The sequence below is a fragment of the Heloderma suspectum genome, chromosome 2 (genome assembly GCF_057233095.1).
Source record: "Heloderma suspectum isolate Gila_16-S chromosome 2, 16-S_ref, whole genome shotgun sequence".
In the NCBI taxonomy this organism is placed as follows: domain Eukaryota; kingdom Metazoa; phylum Chordata; class Lepidosauria; order Squamata; family Helodermatidae; genus Heloderma; species Heloderma suspectum.
In genome coordinates this window covers 44493292-44512314 of record NC_139459.1, presented here as the reverse complement: position 1 = coordinate 44512314, position 19023 = coordinate 44493292, and the positions used below count along the sequence as shown (strand labels likewise).

General features: G+C 47.2%; 1 pseudogene; it reads right to left on the bottom strand.

The window, feature by feature from the left end:
• Positions 1-875: 875 nt before the first annotated feature.
• On the bottom strand, positions 876-5232 carry LOC146352150 (KIF-binding protein-like; annotated as a pseudogene).
• Between the last annotated feature and the right edge of the window lie 13791 nt (positions 5233-19023).

Here is a 19023-nt window from a genome sequence, read left to right as displayed (position 1 = left end):
CCCTGCTTGTTGGTTTCCCGTGGGCAGCTGGTTGGCCACTGTGTGAACAGAATGCTGGACTACATGGACCCTTCGTCTGATCGAGCAGGGCTCTTCTTATGCTCTTATGTTCTTAAGGCACTGTGGTCCTGAACAATTTCAATGTGGAGGAAAATGGGGATTCTGAATCACATGAAGAGCCCCCACAAACACAGAAGGCTCTCCTGTGCAGCCTGTCACCCTCCACACATACAGAGCAACAGATGTGACAATGGAGGGGGGCAGGGCTGGAGTGCTAAAACAACACATTAAGCAGAATGCCTGAAGAGGGCTTCTTCAGGATCATCAACATAACTCTGACTATGGCTGGAGTTGACACCTGACTGGGTCCGGGAGTCCATTGGGCTCCCCCCCACCGTCCATACCCTCATACTGTGCCTGCCAAGCCCCTGGCTTTGCCCAGCCCCGCTCGCACCCTCCAGAACACTCCCCGCACTCATCCAGACCCGTCTGCAAGCGCCTGCCATTTTGCAGAGGGTTTTTTAACGAAAAAAGGGAGCTAATTAAAAATGTGCATATTTAAATATGTGCACGTTTGGGCTGGGAAAGCTTAATCTATGCAATATTAGAAGCATTGTGCCTCTAACATTGTGTAGATCAAGCTTTCCCAGCCCAAATGTGCACATATTTAAATATGCACATTTTTAATAAGCTCCCTTTCTCATTAAAAAAACAACTCAGCGAAATGGCTGGGCACTTGCGGACAGGACCTGGGGCCACTGTGCGTGGCTCGCTAAGCTCATGGAAGCTCCAGTGCGGGTCCAGGGGGGCTCAAGCCAGGGTGGAGCTTTGGCAAGGCACCTGCTGGTCACGGACGAGGATGGGCTCACACATCCCTAACTCTGACCCACTAAAAAGACTTCTCCAGTTTCTTTGAAATCTAATGGAAACACTAGAGATGTGCGAACCCATCCCCGTCCGGGTTCTTCGGGTGCCCGCCCGGCCCCTGCCCCTGCTCACCAGTCCCCTCGAGCCCCTCCCGCGCTCGGCAAGCAGCCCACACTCACCCTGGCTGCCCCGTTGAACTCCATGATCACCATTTTAAAAAAATAAAATGGCCATCGCGAAGTGCGCATATTTGCGTCTGGTCAAAAATGCACATTTTGTGAATGCGCATATTTGTGTATGGGCGAAAATATGCATTTTTGCAGGGATGTGCATTTTTGCATATACACAAATATGCAAATATGTGCTTTCACAAAAATGTGCATTTTCAAACATACACAAATATGCACATTTTTGTGATTGCCATTTTATTTCTCAAAAAATTGTGACTATGAAGCTTGAAGAGACCACTGGGGTGAGTGCAGGCCATTCGCTGAGCACAGGCAGGGGGTGAGCAGGGCTCAGGGGTACGGGCAGGGATGGTTCCACTGGATTCCCAGACGGAATCGGGTGCCCGCACCATCCCTCAGAAACACACAGCTCGGTTTCTTCCATGGTCAAAACAGAGTCACAGAGACAGTGATCTAGCGGAGACAGGGCCCAGCGCGATGCAGCGCCAGCACTTCTGAGTAGCAGGGAGGGTGACAGCACATGCCGCTGCCACCACTAGGGGTGGACGAAAGTCACTTACCTGTCCTCGAAGATTTCCCGCAGTGGGGGGGAGGCGCTTCGTTGCTCCCCCCACAAAGTTCAGGCCGGGGGGGGAGGCTTCCTGCCTCACCCGGCCGAAATTCAGGCCGGGGGGGAGGCTTCCCACCTCGCCCAGCCGAAATTCAGGCCGGGGAGGAGGCGCCTCGCCTCGCCCGGCCGCGAACTAAACAGTTAAAAAAAAACAACACGCCCCCGTGATAGGCTACGTGACAATTAACGTAGCCTATCACGGCTAGATCTGCAAAGTCAGCTGTGATAGGCTACATAAATCGCCACGTAGCCTATCACGGGTGACTTTAAAAAAAAAAAAAAGCGCGTACGCAAATGGCAGCCCCATAAGGGCAACGCAAATAGCGTTGCCCTTATTTTCGCCGTAGTCTACGTAAACATTTACGTAGACTACAGCGACCAAATAAGGAACGGGAATGGCGGCTCCCTATGGGGGCCGCCTTTATCCGTACGCGCTTTTTTTTTTTTTTTAAGTCACCCGTGATAGGCTAAGTGACGATTTACATAGCCTATCACGGCTGACTTTGCACATCTAGCCGTGATAGGCTACGTTAATCGTCACGTAGCCTATCACGGGGGCGTTTTCGTTTTTTTTTTCTTTTATTGCAATGGCGGCGGCGGCAGCCGGTCGAAAGATCGGCTGCCGCCCCCGCCCCTGATGAAGACCCGACGAACCGCCGGCTGGACCCGCCGCCGGGAGGGACATTCGGCAAAGGTAAGTCCCGTCCCGGGGGGGGGTGCGGGGTGCGGGGGGGTGCGGAGAATTTCTCCCCGAAACTTGTTCAGGGGACCGAACACGTTGGTGCTCGGCCCCCCGAAGTTTCGGGGAGAAATTCTCCGCCATCCCTAGCCACCACCTCCTCAGAATTCCCTGTTCCCTCTGAGTTTAACTGCAGTCCTCACGGTTGTTGTTCAATCGTTCAGCCGTGTCCGACTCTTCGTGACCCCCTGGACCATAGCACGCCAGGCCTTCCTGTCCTGCGCTCTCTCACGGAGCGTCCTCAAGTTCATATTCATTGCATCGGTGATGCTATCTAGCCATCTCATCCTCTGCCGTCCCCTTCTCCTTTTGCCTTCAATCTTTCCCAGCATCAGGGTCTTTTCCAGAGAGTTTTCTCTTCGCATTAGGTGGCCAAAATATTTGAGCTTCAGCTTCAGTATCTGTCCTTCCAATGAGCAGTCAGGGTTGATTTCCTTTAGGATTGACTGATTTGACCTCCTTGCAGTCCAGGGGACTCATAAGAGTCTTCTCCAGCACCACAGTTTGAAAGCATCGATTCTTCGGCGCTCAGCCTTCCTTATAGTCCAGTTCTCACAGCCATATGTTGCTACTGGGAAAACCATAGCTTTGATTATACGAACCTTTCGTCGGCAAGGTGATGTCTCTGCTTCTTACTATGCTGTCTAGGTTTGCCATAGCTTTCCTCCCAAGGAGCAAGCGTCTTTTAATTTCATGGCTACAGTCACCGTCTGCGGTGATCTTGGAGCCCATGAACATAAAATCTGTCACAGCTTCCATTTCTTCCCCTTCTATATGCCAGGAAGTGATGGGGCCAGATGTCATGATCTTCGTTTTTTTAATGTGGAGTTTCAAACCAGCTTTTGCACTCTCCACCTTCACCCTCAACAAGAGGCTCTTTAGATCCTCTTTGCTTTCTGCCATTAGGGTGGTATCGTCTGCGTATCTGAGGTTGTTGATAATTCTCCCGGCAATCTTAATTCCAACCTGTGATTCATCCAACCCGGCATTTCTCATGATGCACTCTCCATATAAATTAAATAAGCAGGGCGACAATATACAGCCTTGTTGTACTCCTTTCCCAATTTTGAACCAATTGGTTGTTCCATGTCCGGTTCTTACTGTTGCTTCTTGACCCTCATACAGGTTTCTCAGGAGACAGGTAAGGTGGTCTGGTACTCCCATCTCTTTCAGAATTTGCCAGAGTTTGTTGTGATCCACACAATCAAAGGCTTTAGCGTAGTCAATGAAGCAGAAATAGACGTTTTTCTGGACTTCTCTTGCTTTCTCCATGATCCTGCGAATGTTGGCGATTTGATCTCTAGTTCCTCTGCCTCTTCGAAACCCAGCTTGTACTTCCGGTAGTTCTCAGTTCGCATACTGCTGAAGCCTAGCTTGTAGGATTTTGAGCATCACCTTGCTGGCATGTGAAATGAGTGCAATTGTGCGGTAGTTTGAACAATCTTTGGCCTTGCCCTTCACACAGTAGCTGGGGGAAAATGTATTTTCCTAACAAAAATATATTGCTCCCTAATGTATTGCAAAGTATTTTCAGGGAGAGCTTGATCTTGTATGGGCAATTAAGACCCATTAGCTTTATAAAAGACCCGCAGCTGGTGGAGATGAAATCTCAAAGAACTGGATTGTTGATATGGATCAACACAGCTGCTGTATCAGGCTCTCTTTGGAGGCGTGGCTGTAGGGAATGTCATGATGAGCACGTGCACTTCAAAGTTTACCACTCCACCACTGCACACTGATCCCTAGTTCCAAACAGAACAGCCTTCTTCATGCCTGTCTCCTCCTCCTTTTCATTCTCTTTTTTCTTTCTCTTGACTTTAAGATCCAAGTGCCTGTTTGGATCCAGCTCACCAATGTTGTTCACCATCAACCTCTGAGCTCTCTTCAGCAAATTCAAGCAGTACTTAATACAATATATTGCACTTTCAGCTGCCCTCTGTTGAAGATCTTGTTGATCTTGTTCTGTTTCATTGTCTTCTGCAGATAGCGCCTGTCCAGCTTGACCAAAAATGACACTGGCTGCTGCTAAGCAATGCCTAGACTCCATGAAACATTGCTTTGTGAGATAATACTGAGACAAAGTAGCTGCACTGAGGGCTCATTCTACTGAACAGTAGCCACTGTATACAAACTGTTGTTTGAGGGTAGTGTTGAAATACTGTGCAGCCTTCTTAATCATTTCCAGATGTTGGTAGACTTGGGCCAGATACAAGTATAGACCTTCTCAAATCTTTTTGATCTCTCTTGGTCTGAGAGTTTCTCTCTTCAGTCACAAAGTGTTCATTCAATCAAGTAGAGGATTCCCACTCTCTTTCATGTACTGATTGTACAAAGTCCTGAAACCAAAGTCCAAAGCTCACCTACTGTCCCATTCTGTGGTCCCTTGAGGCTTGCAGGGGAAGCTAGTAGCAAGATCAAGACAGGAAGAAAGTAGCACCTTGGGTAGCTCCAAGTGGATCCTGCTGGCTGGAACTCTCTCCTACTATGACAATAGGAGAATATTGTCTTAGTAGGATGCTAAAGCCAACTGTAGCCTTATGGAGGCTGACAAGACCTGTAGTATGGTCACTCCACCCCTCCTGCAGGAGCTGACTGGACTGCTAAAGGGCCCTCACCGGATTTTGTAGCCTGAGATTTCTGCAAGGCTGGGGAGATGGAGATTCTGCCAGAGACTCATCCTCTGATCCAGAGGACAATAGCAGAGCAGTGTCCTCTTGCTGGGAGGGTCCTGAATAAGGCACTGACTGTCCTACCCCTAAGGAAGTACCCTGTTTCTTGTCCTCTTCAGAATTCTCTGCTGCACACTGGTCCAAGGTCATGACACCCATCTCGATTGGCATAAAGAACTCGTTGCACAGTTGCTTGGATCCTGACCAGATTAAAAAGGAAGAAAACTTTATGATTATGAGATTATTAAAGTAATCCCATTGATATGATAGATATTGGTGTTTAAAAGAACACCTCATTATTTTCTTAATTCCCAGATTTACTCAAAAATACCTGTGACAGGAGGCATCCCCAGGGGCTGGGCGGGGGATGTTCAGATGGTGAAAGTGTTGATGATCCCATTAGCAGCAAGCAACTGTCAACCCATCTATGCTTGGAATGAAATGCTGAATTCTAAGGGAAAATGACATTCTTTCATCATTGTGACTGATGAAACCATGGGTTAAGGATAATTCTATTTCTGATTCAAAGATGAAACTACTGTGAAAATATAATATGGGAACCATCTCTGTGAAACATAGTAAAGGGGGAGGAGAGAGAGAATCACTGTGGGCCAGGATGTGAAAACAAGGAGAGCAATTACTGCTGTTCCAAAGAATATTAATTGACATCTTCCAAAGATTTAAAATGATAGAATCCAAGAAAAGGTAAAAGAAAAGGGACTTGTAATGGTAACTGCTCCCAAACACTGCAAGATCACATCTGACCTCACAAAAGCATCTTGGATATTGAGAGAGGTTGCAGGCATGTCAAGGGCACTCTTTTAAAAATCAGTCAATCACTAAAATGAGGCTACTTGATCTCTATCTCACTTCCACTAGATGGCGGTACTGTATGAACCATTGCATGGATGCAGTAGTGATGCAGGAACATCACCCTGAAAGCCAGCACATTGGCCATGTGTCCTGTTTTACGGGGGAGAGCCTTGTCTCTGAAGGGCTGTCCAGTCCAAGTCCAGTTTAAAGATAAAGAGTCATAAGAAGGGAGAACAGGAGCCTTGAAGTTGACCATTAACTGTCACCACCTGGACAGCAGACTGAGCAGTTAGGCATACAGGTCACCTGGTCACAGTCTTACCATAGAATCATAGAATAGTAGGGTTGGAAGGGGCCTATAAGACCATCGAGTCCAACCCCCTGCTTGGTGCAGGAATCTAAATCAAAGCATCCCCGACAGATGGCTGTCCAGCCTCATCTTGAATGCCTCCAGTGTGGGAGAGCCCACCACCTCCCTGGGTAGTTGGTTTCATTGTTGTATTGCTCTAACAGTCAGAAAGTTTTTCCTGATGTTCAGCCAGAGTCTGGCTTCCTGTAACTTGAGCCCATGATTCCGCATCCTGTACTCTGGGATGATGGAGAAGAGATCCTGGCCTTCCTCCCTGTGACAACCTTTCAAGCACTTGAAGAGTGCTATAGTATCTCTCCTCTGTCTTCTCTTCTGAAGGCTAAACATGCACTATGGGACAGGTATTGTATTTCTATTTAAATTAAAGTAAAGATTTCCAAATTTGCATCCATACATAGAAATTAGGATATGCACCTTTTATGCCAATCGGTGTCCTCTTTCTTGGTGATGGGTCAGCGGCCTCCCTACAAGGCTCATAATACCCTTGAGGGCATTTAAGAAATGCCCCTTCTTTGCAACCACAACCTTCCCTTTCCCCTCCCCAAGAAGAAACTTACTCTGGAGCAGGCAAGGGCAGAAACGGCAGGGTCATTCCCAGCCAACAGTGGAGCATCTTTTCCCACTGGGGACTGTGACTCCTCAGGGGAGCTTTCTCCATGATGGGAAAGGCCCTGCACAGTGTCAGCTTCCCGCTGAGGATTTTAGGACTTGCAGTACGACCTGTCCTCAATGGGACAGGAGGTTGGGAACACACACACACACACACACACAGCCACTGACACAGTGTGATTTTATTTTTCCTATTCTGTTCCATGTTGTCTTCCCTTATATCCACATATATCCTATTTTAATATCTTATCACCTTTATTCATTTCTTTCATTTCTTAAATCTACCTTTACTTGATTTTTGTTAATAAAGATCACTTCTCTCTATAATGTCTCTTTCTGCTCCTAGTAGATAACCTTGTAGACTTCAGGCGCCACAATGAACTCTTGTCCTCTTTTGCAATCCAACAAATGTGGTGTGAAAGAAATAGAATGCAAAGTCTGACCCTGAATACAGCCTGAATTGTAAACATCCTGAAATGTATTCTGTAACCCAAAACACCAAAGTGTCAATTGAGAACATCATGAAATGTAAAAAGTTTAACATTCTAAACTAGTCCATGTCATGTGAATAGCCCAGGCCAGGAAGGGGAGGTGTGAATGGAGAATGAATGGCTTTATTGCAGGAAAACCAAATGGGGGTGCTCTGGTATGTGCTGGAGATTGCCAAAGTATCAGTTACAGAAGATGGAAATGGGCCAGTAAAAGAGGGGTATCTGCAGATGTTTTGATTACGAAGGACTGCACTTTATGATTAGGGATGTCAGAGAAATCCGCTGCAGAGTCAAATGAGGCTGGATTCTTTGGAATCCAGCCTCAGGAATCTGCAACGGATCGGGACCACTCACCTCCACTCCAGGAGGACTGGAGGCAGAATGGCACTCGGCTGCTTCTTGCCAGCCACAGCCATTCGCCTCCTCCCTGTCGCTGCAGATTGCCATGTCTTTTCTTTAAAAAATTTTTTAAAAGGGCGATCGGCAGGATGTGCCCATAGACTTATAAGAAAAACAGAGCCGTGACTCTTGCGTATATGACTACGGACACATAGACTTAGATGCAAGATTCATGACTCTATTTGCATCTAAGTCCATGGGCACATCCTGCCAATCGCCTTTTTTTTTTTTTTTTAAGAAAAGACATGGCAATTGGCAGGGACAGGGAGGAGGCAAATAGCTCTGGCTGGCAGGAGGGAAGGTAAGCAGCCCCCAAGCCAATCCCCCCCCCCGGAATCCTTGTGGAGCGGAGCCACTCTGTAGGATTCCGGGGGGGAGGAACGGATCGCCTCCCCCCCCCCACGGATTCCCCACCAGAACAGATGGTGCGGAATCCGTACACCCCTATTTATGACCACAGAAATAACCTTGGGAAATGTCAGGGAGTCTGAAGGACGTGCCGGTCTGTCTTCAACAAATGTCAGTCCTGGAAATTGGGAACATGATGTATTATCAACAAAGAACATACTGAACCCCCCTTTGATCTCATGATCCCCAACAAGGGAAAAGGTATAAAACCCCTGAATCTGCCATTGTTCAGGAGGGGAGTGGTTGCATCTGGATCGTTTGTATGTGCACATACCAACAGTACCCTTGATCCACGGGACCCGTGTGAAGTACTCTAACCAAGCACTTGATAGAGTGTGGTGAGTATGTGTTGGGTAGAATTCAGGGAAAGGATTTTACTGTCCAGGGCTTAGATAAGGTGCAGTTATCTTTGTTCTGTCATACTCAACTGTGTGGGTTTGGGATATAAGACAGCAGGCTTGGGCCTGGCTGACACTATCACCGTTGCCTCAGTGAGCCAGTTGCAATGTGTACCAATCTGGGGCTGAGCAACAAACAGAGACTAAGTGTATATTTAGTCATTTAATGTACCACATTTGGGTAACTAAGTCTTGACCAAGAAGGGCACAACTTTTGTTTTGTGTTAAGCTCCTACCTAAGAGGCACACGACCTCTTAAGCCTCAGAGAGCCTGAAACTCTGAGATTTCTTTGTAATTAAGTTTGTACCTAGGAGGCGTGCAGCCTCTTAAGCCTCAGAGAGCATGCAGCTCTCTGAGGAGGCTCTACTTTTGCTTATTTCTTCTATTGCAATAAATCTCCCTTTTTTCATTTACATCGGATGTGTGCGTGTTCTTCTCCACCTCATAAGATCTCAAACCTCTCAGCCTGATCAACTGAGTGGTCCTGGGTAAACTGAACTCCTTATTTCACACCACCGCCTCTGTTTTTGCCTTCACCAGTCCCAAGTAAGTTTATTCTCCTTGGGACAAGGTAAGGAGGTGGCAGCAATCAGTCACAGGATCGAGGCGAAGAGATGAGCAGGGTTGTGTTTCCCCTAATCCTCTCACAAGCATTCACAAGCATTCAGGAAGGGATGTTTCACAGTGGAGGTTGTGCTTCTGATGTCACAGTGCTGAATCCAATGCTGCAGCACCTTGGATAGCTCCTTGAGAGTTCCTACTGGTTCTGACGGAAACCCAGAGCAGATTTACAGCCCCACTGACATTGGGGCCACCAGCCCCCACTGCTGTTTCACCTAAGCAAGCGGCTCTCCTCAAATGTTCAGCATGACCTCCCAAGTCTGCAGAGGACTCTGATGCTGGGATCACTGGCAGTCCTAGATTCCAGTCTCTGATTTTTGTTTTTCTCCCCCATAGCTGACAGCAGCTTTGGCCATGCTAGCTGGGGATGATGGGAGTTGCAGTACCCAACACATCTGGAGGGTGCCAGGCTGGGGAAGAATGGGTTAAACCAGCAGTGCCACTTAGGCCTATGGAGTGACAGATCAGTCCAAGTTATATTGTAGTTGTCTGCAACTGAGCTGTGAGCTGCCCTGTGCATGGCAATGTACTGAACATGGCAACACTGCACTCCCTGCCCATGTTTCAGAAGGGAGTATGACCAGCTTGTGCAGTCAGGGAGAGGCAAGGGGTCTTCTCCTTTCAGGAAAGTGTAGATGGAGTCATGCAGCCTTCCCCACTGTGATGCCTTCCAGATGGTTTGGAAATGATCAACCCCCATCCACCCAGCCAGCATGGTCAAAGGTCAGGTGTTCTGGGAGCTGTAGTCCTGTCTTGGGAACACCGGGCTAGAGAAGGCTGGAAGAATGTTTTGAACCAAGATCCCTCTCCATTTTCAGACACACACGCACACACCCCTTAGAAACATAGAATCGTAGAATAGTAGGGTTGGAAGGGGCCTACAAGGCCATCGAGTCCAACCCCCTGCTCAATGCAGGAATCCAAGTCAGAGCATCCCTGACAGATGGCTGTCCAGCCTCATCTTGAATGCCTCCAGTGTGGGAGAGCCCACTACCTCCCTAGGGAATTGGTTCCATTGTGGTATTGCTCTAACAGACAGGAAGTTTTTCCTGATGTTCAGCCGGAATCTGGCTTCCTGTAACTTGAGCCCATTATTCCGTGTCCTGCATTCTGGGATGATCGAGAAGAGATCCTGGCCTTCCTCTCTGTGATACCCTTTCAAGTATTTGAAGAGTGCTATCATATCTCCCCTCAGCAAGGCTAAACATGCCCAGTTCTTTCAGTCTCTCTTCATAGGGCTTTGTTTCCAGTCCCCTGATCATCTTTGTTGCCCTCCTCTGAACCCTCTCCAGTTTGTCTGCATCCTTCTTAAAGTGTGGTGCCCAGAACTGGACACAGTACTCCAGATGAGGCCTAACCAGTGCTGAGTGGAGGGGAACTAGTACTTCCCGGGATTTGGAAGCTATGCTTCTATTAATGCAGCCCAAAATAGAACTGGCCTTTTTTTGCAGCCACATCACAATGTTGGCTCATATTCAGCTTGTGATGGACAACAATTCCAAGATCCTTCTCGCTTGTAGTGTTGTTGAGCCACAGATCCCCCGTCTTGTAACTGTGCATTTGGTTTCCTTTTCCTAGGTGCAGAACTTGGCATTTATCACTGTTAAATGTCATTCTGTTGTTTTCTGTCCAGTGCTCCAGTCTATCAAGATCACTTTGAATTGTGTTTCTGTCTTCCAAAGTATTAGCTAACCCGCCCAATTTTGTGTCATCTGCAAATTTGATCAGCATTCCCTGCACCTCCTCCTCCAAGTCATTAATGAAAATGTTGAAGAGCACTGGGCCCAGGACTGAGCCCTGTGGTACCCCACTCATTACTTCTCCCCAGTTGGAGAAGGTCCCATTGATAAGCACTCTTTGAATCTGATTCTGTAGCTAACTGTGGATCCACCAGGTCATTGTTTCATCTAGCCCACTTTGAGCTGGTCTGCTCATCAGGATATCATGGGGCACTTTGTCAAAAGCTTTGCTGAAGTCAAGGTATATTATGTCTGCAGCATTCCCACAGTCCACAAGAGAGGTTACTTGATCCATCTTCGAGGAATCACTGCATTGTTTTCAAGGTGCTTACAGAAGGATCGCTTTATAATCTGCTCCAGAATTTTCCCAGAGATTGATGTCAGACTGACTGGTCTGTAGTTCCCAGGTTCCTCCTTTTTGCCCTTTTTGAAGATAGGGACAACATTAGCCCTCCTCCAGTCATCTGGCACTTCACCCATCCTCCATGATTGCGCAAACAGAATAGACAGCGGTTCTGAGAGTTCTTCTGCCAGTTCCTTTATTACTCTAGGGTGCAGTTCATCTGGCCCTGGAGATTTGAGCTCATTCAAAGTAATTAGGTGTTCCTTGACCATATGCCTATCGATCTCAAGCTGCAATCCTGCCCCTTCAGCCTGTACTTCGCCTTTGCCAGGGGGGTCATAGGCCCTCTTTTGGGAGAAGACTGAGCCAAAGTAGGAATTGAGCACCTCTGCCTTTTCTTTGTCATCTGTTATCATTTTGCCATCCTTATTTAATAGCAGAACAACCATTTCTTTCTTCTGTCTTTTACTATGCACATAGCTGAAGAAAGCCTTTCTGTTGTTTTTAGCATCCCTCGCTAACCTCAGCTCGTTCTCAGCTTTAGCCTTCCTGATGCCATCCCTGCAATTCTGTGCTACCTGCCTATACTCTTCCTTTGTTGCTTGGCCTTCCTTCCACTTCCTATATGTGTCCTTCTTTGTTTTCAGGTCATCTCTAAGCTTTTTGTGAAGCCACATTGGCTTCTTCTGTTGTCTTCCACCTTTTCTTCTTGTTGGAATTGTTTGTAATTGTGCCTTGAGAATTTCCTTTTTTAAAAACTCCCACCCATCTTGGACTCCTTTTCTTTTAGAGTTGCTTGCCATGGGACCTTACTGATCATTGTTCTGAGTTTATTAAAATCAGCTTTCCTAAAATCCAGGGTACACGTTTGACTACACTCCGCTTTTGCTTCCCTTAGAACCAAGAACTCAAGTATAACATGGTCACTTTCCTCCAGATTTCCTGTAACTGCTACTTTATCCACTAAGTCATCTCTGTTAGTTAGGATCAACTCAAGGATAGCCGATCCTCTAGTTCCTTCCTCTACTTTCTGTAGGCGGAAGTTATCTGCCACACAAGTCAGGAATTTCCTGGAGGGGCCATGTTTTGCAGAATTTGTCTCCCAACAAATATCGGGGAAATTGAAGTCCCCCATTACTACTACATCATGCTTCCTTGAAACCTTGGCAATTTGCTTTTCAAAAGTTTCATCCTCGTCTTCTCCTTGATAGGGTGGCCGGTAGTAGACTCCGGCCACCAGGTTCCTTTTATTCTTTGCTGCATTTATTTTAACCCAGATGCTCTCGATGGGGCTACCAAGCTCATCCTCCTGTATTTCTGTGCAGAGATATGTATTTTTCACATACAGTGCAACCCCACCTCCCTTTCTGTTCCTCCTTGCACAAGCGTCTCTCCAAAACAGCTTGAATCAAGGACACTTGCTGCAGCCCATGAGGGTTGCAGAGGTCGATCCACATGGAGTCTCTCCTAATCTATACAGATTGCACCTGACTGAGGTGAAACTGCCTTAAAGTGTGCAAGCAGACATTACGAGAGGCAATTTGTCCCACTCAGAAAGTCCTCTCTTGTTCCAAGATCAGGACTACAGTATTTTATACCTTAAGGCAGTGTATATGTCATTTTTTGTTTTTTCTAACCAGCCTATCAGCATTCGTATTAAGAGGATACACATCCCAAGCAGCTGGCATGGCAAAGACTGCACCTTTCTCTGCTCTGAAACTTAATTTATGATTAGCCACTAGATGGCAGTACTGTATGAACTTCAACACTAGCCATTTAAAATGGCCCATTTTATTTTTTTTAAGGCTTCCATGTAAGACACTGACATTTCAATTATAAAGACTCATAAGCAACCTTTCCATTTTAATACCCAATCGCAGTTGTATGTATGGGTCACTTCACTACAAGATAGAGTAAGATTTAAGGATTTAGTTATTTCAAAGCCCAGGACTTTGAAACTGCTGGTTTTAATGGGAAGTGTTATTGAAATTCAGCTATACTCAATAGGCAGACATAAATTATGTTATGATTTGGTCCCCTGGACAGTTGAAAGAACTACATTGCCTTATTCTACTCCTGTAGAAGATGCTGTAATGCTCTGTGGTGCCCTTTTGATGTTGCTGGGATGGACATCCAACCTCGGGTGACCTTGCCTCTCAAAAAGACATTTTCAAAGACCATTAAGATTGAGTGGACATAGGCACTATTCATGAATCAGATTCACCAGCATTATACTTGGGGCTGCCTTGAAAAACAGTCCAGAAACTTCCGTTGGTCCAAAACAGGGCAGCAAGATTGTTCATGGGGATTGGCCAGTATGATCCCTAGCGCTTTGTCATGCGCATCGGCTGCCAGTCCCTTTCTGGGCCCAATTCAAAGTACGGCCGTGAACCTTCAGACACCTAAATGGCTTGGGCCAGGTTGCTTAATGACTGCATCCTCCCACATGTGCCTGCCCAGACCTTAAGAGTATCTTCTGAACAATAGTGTCGGGGTAAATTCTGAAGTGCGGGTGCTCACCACGACAGCCGCCATCACTGTGCCCCCAAGGGAAGGCCAAACAATGCTGTTGGGGTTCGCAGTTTTCATCTCCATCAAGAGCAGGTCTTTTGTACAGCTATCGGGTCTTGATTGCCCATTCAAGTCCAGGTCATCCCAAAATACTTTGTGTTGCAACAGGGACAGCTCCAACTATATTCTGTAGGAAAATTCATTTCCGCCCACTCCCAGCTACTGTGAAGATTCCAGCTAAGCTCAGAGGAAACAGAGAAGTCTGGGACAACAGGGGGTGGAGGCTAGTGTCCCCACGAATCAAAAAGTGCCTGCCAGCGTTGCATTGCTGCAAGCCCTGGCTCCAGTACACCACTGCTTCTGAGGCCCTGTCCTGGGTGCTTTCCACCAAATGAGGTGCAGTGGGTGACTACAGGGGAGAGGGCCTTTTTGGTCGTGGCACCACAGCTGTTTGTTATTGCATTTATATCCCAACTTTTTTTCCTCCAAGGAACCCTGGGCTTACATAATCCTCTGCCTTTCAATTTTATCCTCACAACAACCCTTTGAGGTGGATTAGGCTGAGAATCAGTGACTCGTCTAAAATCACCCGGTGAGCTTCATGGTTGAATGGGGACTAGAACCCAGCCCATCACTCTAACCAGCACACCACAGTAGAATGCATTTGCCTGAGAGGCTTGCCTGGTGCCTACATTGTGGCCTTTTTCATGCCCACTGAAGACCCTTTTTATTACTAATTCAAATTCTAATTTTAAAATCTTCTAGTAATTTATAGATCTTTTGGATATTTTTTGGAGTGTTAAGCTCCGTGAAATGTTTGATGTTGGTGTGCGTTTTGCTATACTGACTTTGTGCTGTGTTGCTGGTTTTATGGTTTTGTTTCTGTGTTTTAGCTTTAATTTTGTCTTTACTGTAAGCGACTCAAAAACGTTTTGTCATTGAGTGGCATATAAATGTCGCAAATAAAATAAAATAAGAGCAAACAAGGAGGACATGTGTCAAATAGGATTTGTGATACCAATTGGGACACCCACTTTTAAGAAATTCCTCAGCATACTTAGAGACAGCATCCATTTAAGAGGGGAATAGTAGAGGGGCTAAGATGTCTGGTTTTATTGGTTTGTGCAATGTTATCAATTTATTGTTGTTATTTATTTATTTAGAGAGCAATCCTATGCCCATCAGACAGCACTGGGGGCGGGGATAGGATTGTTCGGTTTCCTGGCTCTGAGCTCAGAGACAGGGCTCCAAGCTCGCAGCCAGGGAACTGCACTCCCCCGCCATAGCTGGCATGGAGACAACTGCACTGGCTACCTCTCCGCACTCACAAAGTGGAGTGCAGAGTAGGGATGGGGGAGAATTCTGCCACAGACCCCAATGAGGCCAGATTCTAAGAATCTGGCCCCACTGGGGCCGATGGCGGAACGGAGCACTCAGCTCTGCCTCCCCCCGGAATCCGTGTGGGTCAGCTCCCTTGTAGTGTTGGTCCTGCGGAGCTGGCCTCTGGCTCCGCTTCACTGGTGATACAGCCGGCCGCCATTGCCATGCCGTATCGCTGGGGTAGAGTAAATGAATCTCCGGACGCAAATGGCATAGTGGGTGCCATTTGCGGCCATAAAGCTGGTAGATTAGCTTAAATGCAGCCATTTACCATTAGCCTAAATGCAGCCAGGATTGCCGCGGAGCGAAGCCGGCCCGGACAGATTCCGGGGGGGAGCGACAGATCACCGACCGCCCCGCGGACCCCCCCCCCCCGCCAGACCTGGAGGTAAGGGATTCATACATCCCTAGTGCAGAGACAAGGAAAAGGGGGCGTTCCCGGGGGTGAGGAGGGGAGGAGACTGGGGCGGCTGCCTTATGCCATTTCCTATGGTCACCCCAGTCTCCTTACTTCGCCCTCTGAGGCAATGCTGGTAGAAATTGCCCACCTAGCAGAAATGCAGGGCGGCTGAAGCACGGAGCCACCGCTGTCCTGCCACCCTGCACTGGAGATCTGTAAGCCGCCTAGTTCAGAGGCTTATGAGTGCCCTTAAAGCATTTTTGTCCTGCTCCTCACTCAAAAAGGCGTGGCTTACATGAAATCAGTAAATCAAGTCAGCCCCTGCCCTCAGGTTTACAGTCGAAAAAGACGCAGCACACGGGGAAAAGGGGATGGATTGGGAAGAGGGAAAAGTCAAGTAGCCTTTCAGCAGGGCTGGTGGAATGGCCCCTCTTTCCCTCTCATCTCCCTCTGTACAGCCTGCTGGAATCGTTGCTGGTGATAGCAACGGATAACAGCTATCATTGTAATAATCATAGTCATACAGATAACAGCTATCATTGTAATAATGTTGTACGTCACCTTAAGGATCTATGTCAAAAGGCAGGGTATAAATACTTTAAATAAATGAAGAGTGTGGCTGTGAAGCAGAATGTCCCTAATTCACTCTCATCTCAGCCATGAACTGACTGCAGTAAACTACAGTGTGGCCCCTTAAGCACACCTTCCCCAATTGGTCCCCTCCAGATGTTTTGAACTACAACTCCCAGGATTACTGACCACTGGCTGTGCTGGCTGGGGCTGATGGGAGCTGAATTCCAAAACATCTCAAGGGCACCAGACATTATCCCTCATCAGCATTATGTGGGTACTGATACTGAACAGAGTTACTGTGGCCCAAGTGAGAGAAAACACAGAAGACCTAGGAATGAATCTCTATCCTGCCATTTTGTTTTTAAAAGAAGCAGCTGCAGGAAGGCCAGACCCACAGCGCTGGAAGACAGAGGTTGAACTTTTCCCCACTACCATCTTCCCAATCTAAATGCTTGCCAAAGCTGATATTTCTCCTTGTGGGGAAACATAGTACCTGCACATTTCCCCGACAGGGTAAATAGCCATCTTGGAGGGGCAACTTAGCTTGATGAAATGGCATGGGGGGAGGGCAGTGGAGGCTGTGGTCTCCAATGTCAGTGGGGTAGTGATTCAGCTCTGGGTTTCAGTCAGAACCAGTCAGAACTCTCAAGGAGCTATCCAAAGTGCTTCACTGCCCCACTGACATCAGAGTCACCAGCCTCCACTGGGGGAGGGATAACCTCCCTCCCACAGCACCACGGCCTCAGTCCAAGTTACCCAGGGCAGATCCCCTGTGACTTAAAAAAAAATTGGGGAGTCCAATCATGAGCCTCCCACATGGCCCTGAAGTAACATTCTGTGTCTACTTCTATGTCTACTTTGACAGCTTGAAAGTGCTACTTATATTATTACAGATTAAGAAAATTCACCAGGGAATGGTCTGAATACACCTGATGTAATTACACCATCTTAGTGAAAAAGGGTTTCAGGCTGGCTAATTCCTGGCCAGGGGTGGGGGAAAGCCTGGAAGCCCTGGTCACAGTTTCTGGGAGGAAGCTATGCATATAATATGCAAATAAATAAAGCTGCCAGATTATCTAGCAAGTTAAAGATGAGCTGCCTGGCAAAGAGTCCACGTATTTGAAAATGGCGTGTTGTATGCAAAACTTACCAGAGTAAACAAAACGCTCACTTAAAAAAAAAGGGAAAAAAAAGTGAGGAGACTAGAGAGACACCCTCAATGGGCTTCCTCCCTCAGCGCGTCTACCTTCTCACCACCATTGTCACCAGGTGCTCTGGCTCATCCTTCTCTTTCTCATCATTGTTACCACTTGCCTGCTTCACAGGCAGAGAGGCGGTGAGCAAGGAGGCTGTGGCATCTCCTGCGCTCCCAACCACCGAAGTCAGTGCCAGAGTTAGAGGCAGGTGAACAAGCAGGTTGTGATGGTGAAGGGAAAGAGCAAGTCCAGGGGGCTTTTGTCAGTGGGCCCCTGCTGGGGTGGTGACCCCTGCCAGGTGTCCGACCATGCCTGTCCTTGACACCAGCCCTGCTTTTGAAATGCAGTTGTTAGGAAATGGTGAGCTATCTGAGCGGGTGCTTCACTGCAGTGTAATTTGGTAAAAGCCAAGTCATTCCCCCCACCCCTGGCAACTACACATCCCATTGGTCTTTTCAAGGTTTTGGAAGCTGGAACCACAGTAGATGCAGAAAAGGGGAAATTCTGAAAAACCATTGTGGGGCACCATCAGGGCCTTGCAGGACAGCCCTTTGAGGAAGTGAGAAGCTGTGGCTACTGCTTACTCAGCTGGTGGGCCACCTCAAAGCAGAAACGCTACAGACGTGATGACCACAGAGGCCTTTTGCTCTCCATACCCAGTTACACTTTTGGGGGAGCTTATTTGACCAGCAGTATCATGGCAGAAGTCAAAAGCAGCACAGCAAATAATCTGTGTTTTAGGTGTGCTTGCAAGCCCATGATATCTTGGTAGAATCCCTGCCTGGATTTAACACCTTATGAAATATATAGCATAGTATTTCTATAGTATTAGTGTGGTATGAAATATACATTATAGAGATCCTGAAAATATGATAGGAAAAACATATCAGTATGCCTAGCAGAACAGAACAACTAAGGGCACAGTCCAATGCAGGTTTAGACAGAAAAAAGTCCTACAACTCCCAGCATTCCCCAGCCAGCCAACCTTTAAAAATAATATAATTCAATAATATCTGCTGTTAATTATAAAATGTAAGGTGTTCTTTCATATGTTAATCAAAACAATGACCGGAAGCTCACAGCCAACATTTTGGGGGATAAATTTATTTATTTATTTAGCGTATGGCACACATTGCCAGGGAGTTTACAATGTTTTACACAGTAGATGTTCTGGCCCTGGTAGTTGCTAGAGTTGTTGCACTGATAAATATCTATGTACACAACACCCTCTTCTCAATCAAGACTCCATAAGAGAATTACTTCCCCACTGCTACCTCTACGGCCCAGCAACACACACACACACCCCGCACCATGACCCCAGCTCCACTCTCTCTCCTTCCTAATCCAGATCCCTACAATTCTTCATGGAGTTACTTTCTCCTGTTCATCACCATTCGTCTCTTACCTAGCTGTCTCCATTCTCCCTTGTCCTATCAGTTCCCTCCTTTTTCCCTGAAGTTCGCATTCCCTCCCCCTCTCTTTTGCTCTCCTCCCTGCCATGCAATAAGATCACTGCCATGCGGACATGCCACGCTGAGAACCTAAAGTGGTTGTTATTCCCAATTCTTTTTCCTGACATGCAGAGTAACCAAGATCAATTGGAAAGTCCCCCTTTGTCTTACATGGGCTAGGAGCCAATGGTGGCCTACGGCTAGCAGCGAGTCCCGCCTGTTCTGGGGGCACGCGTGGCCAGCCCTG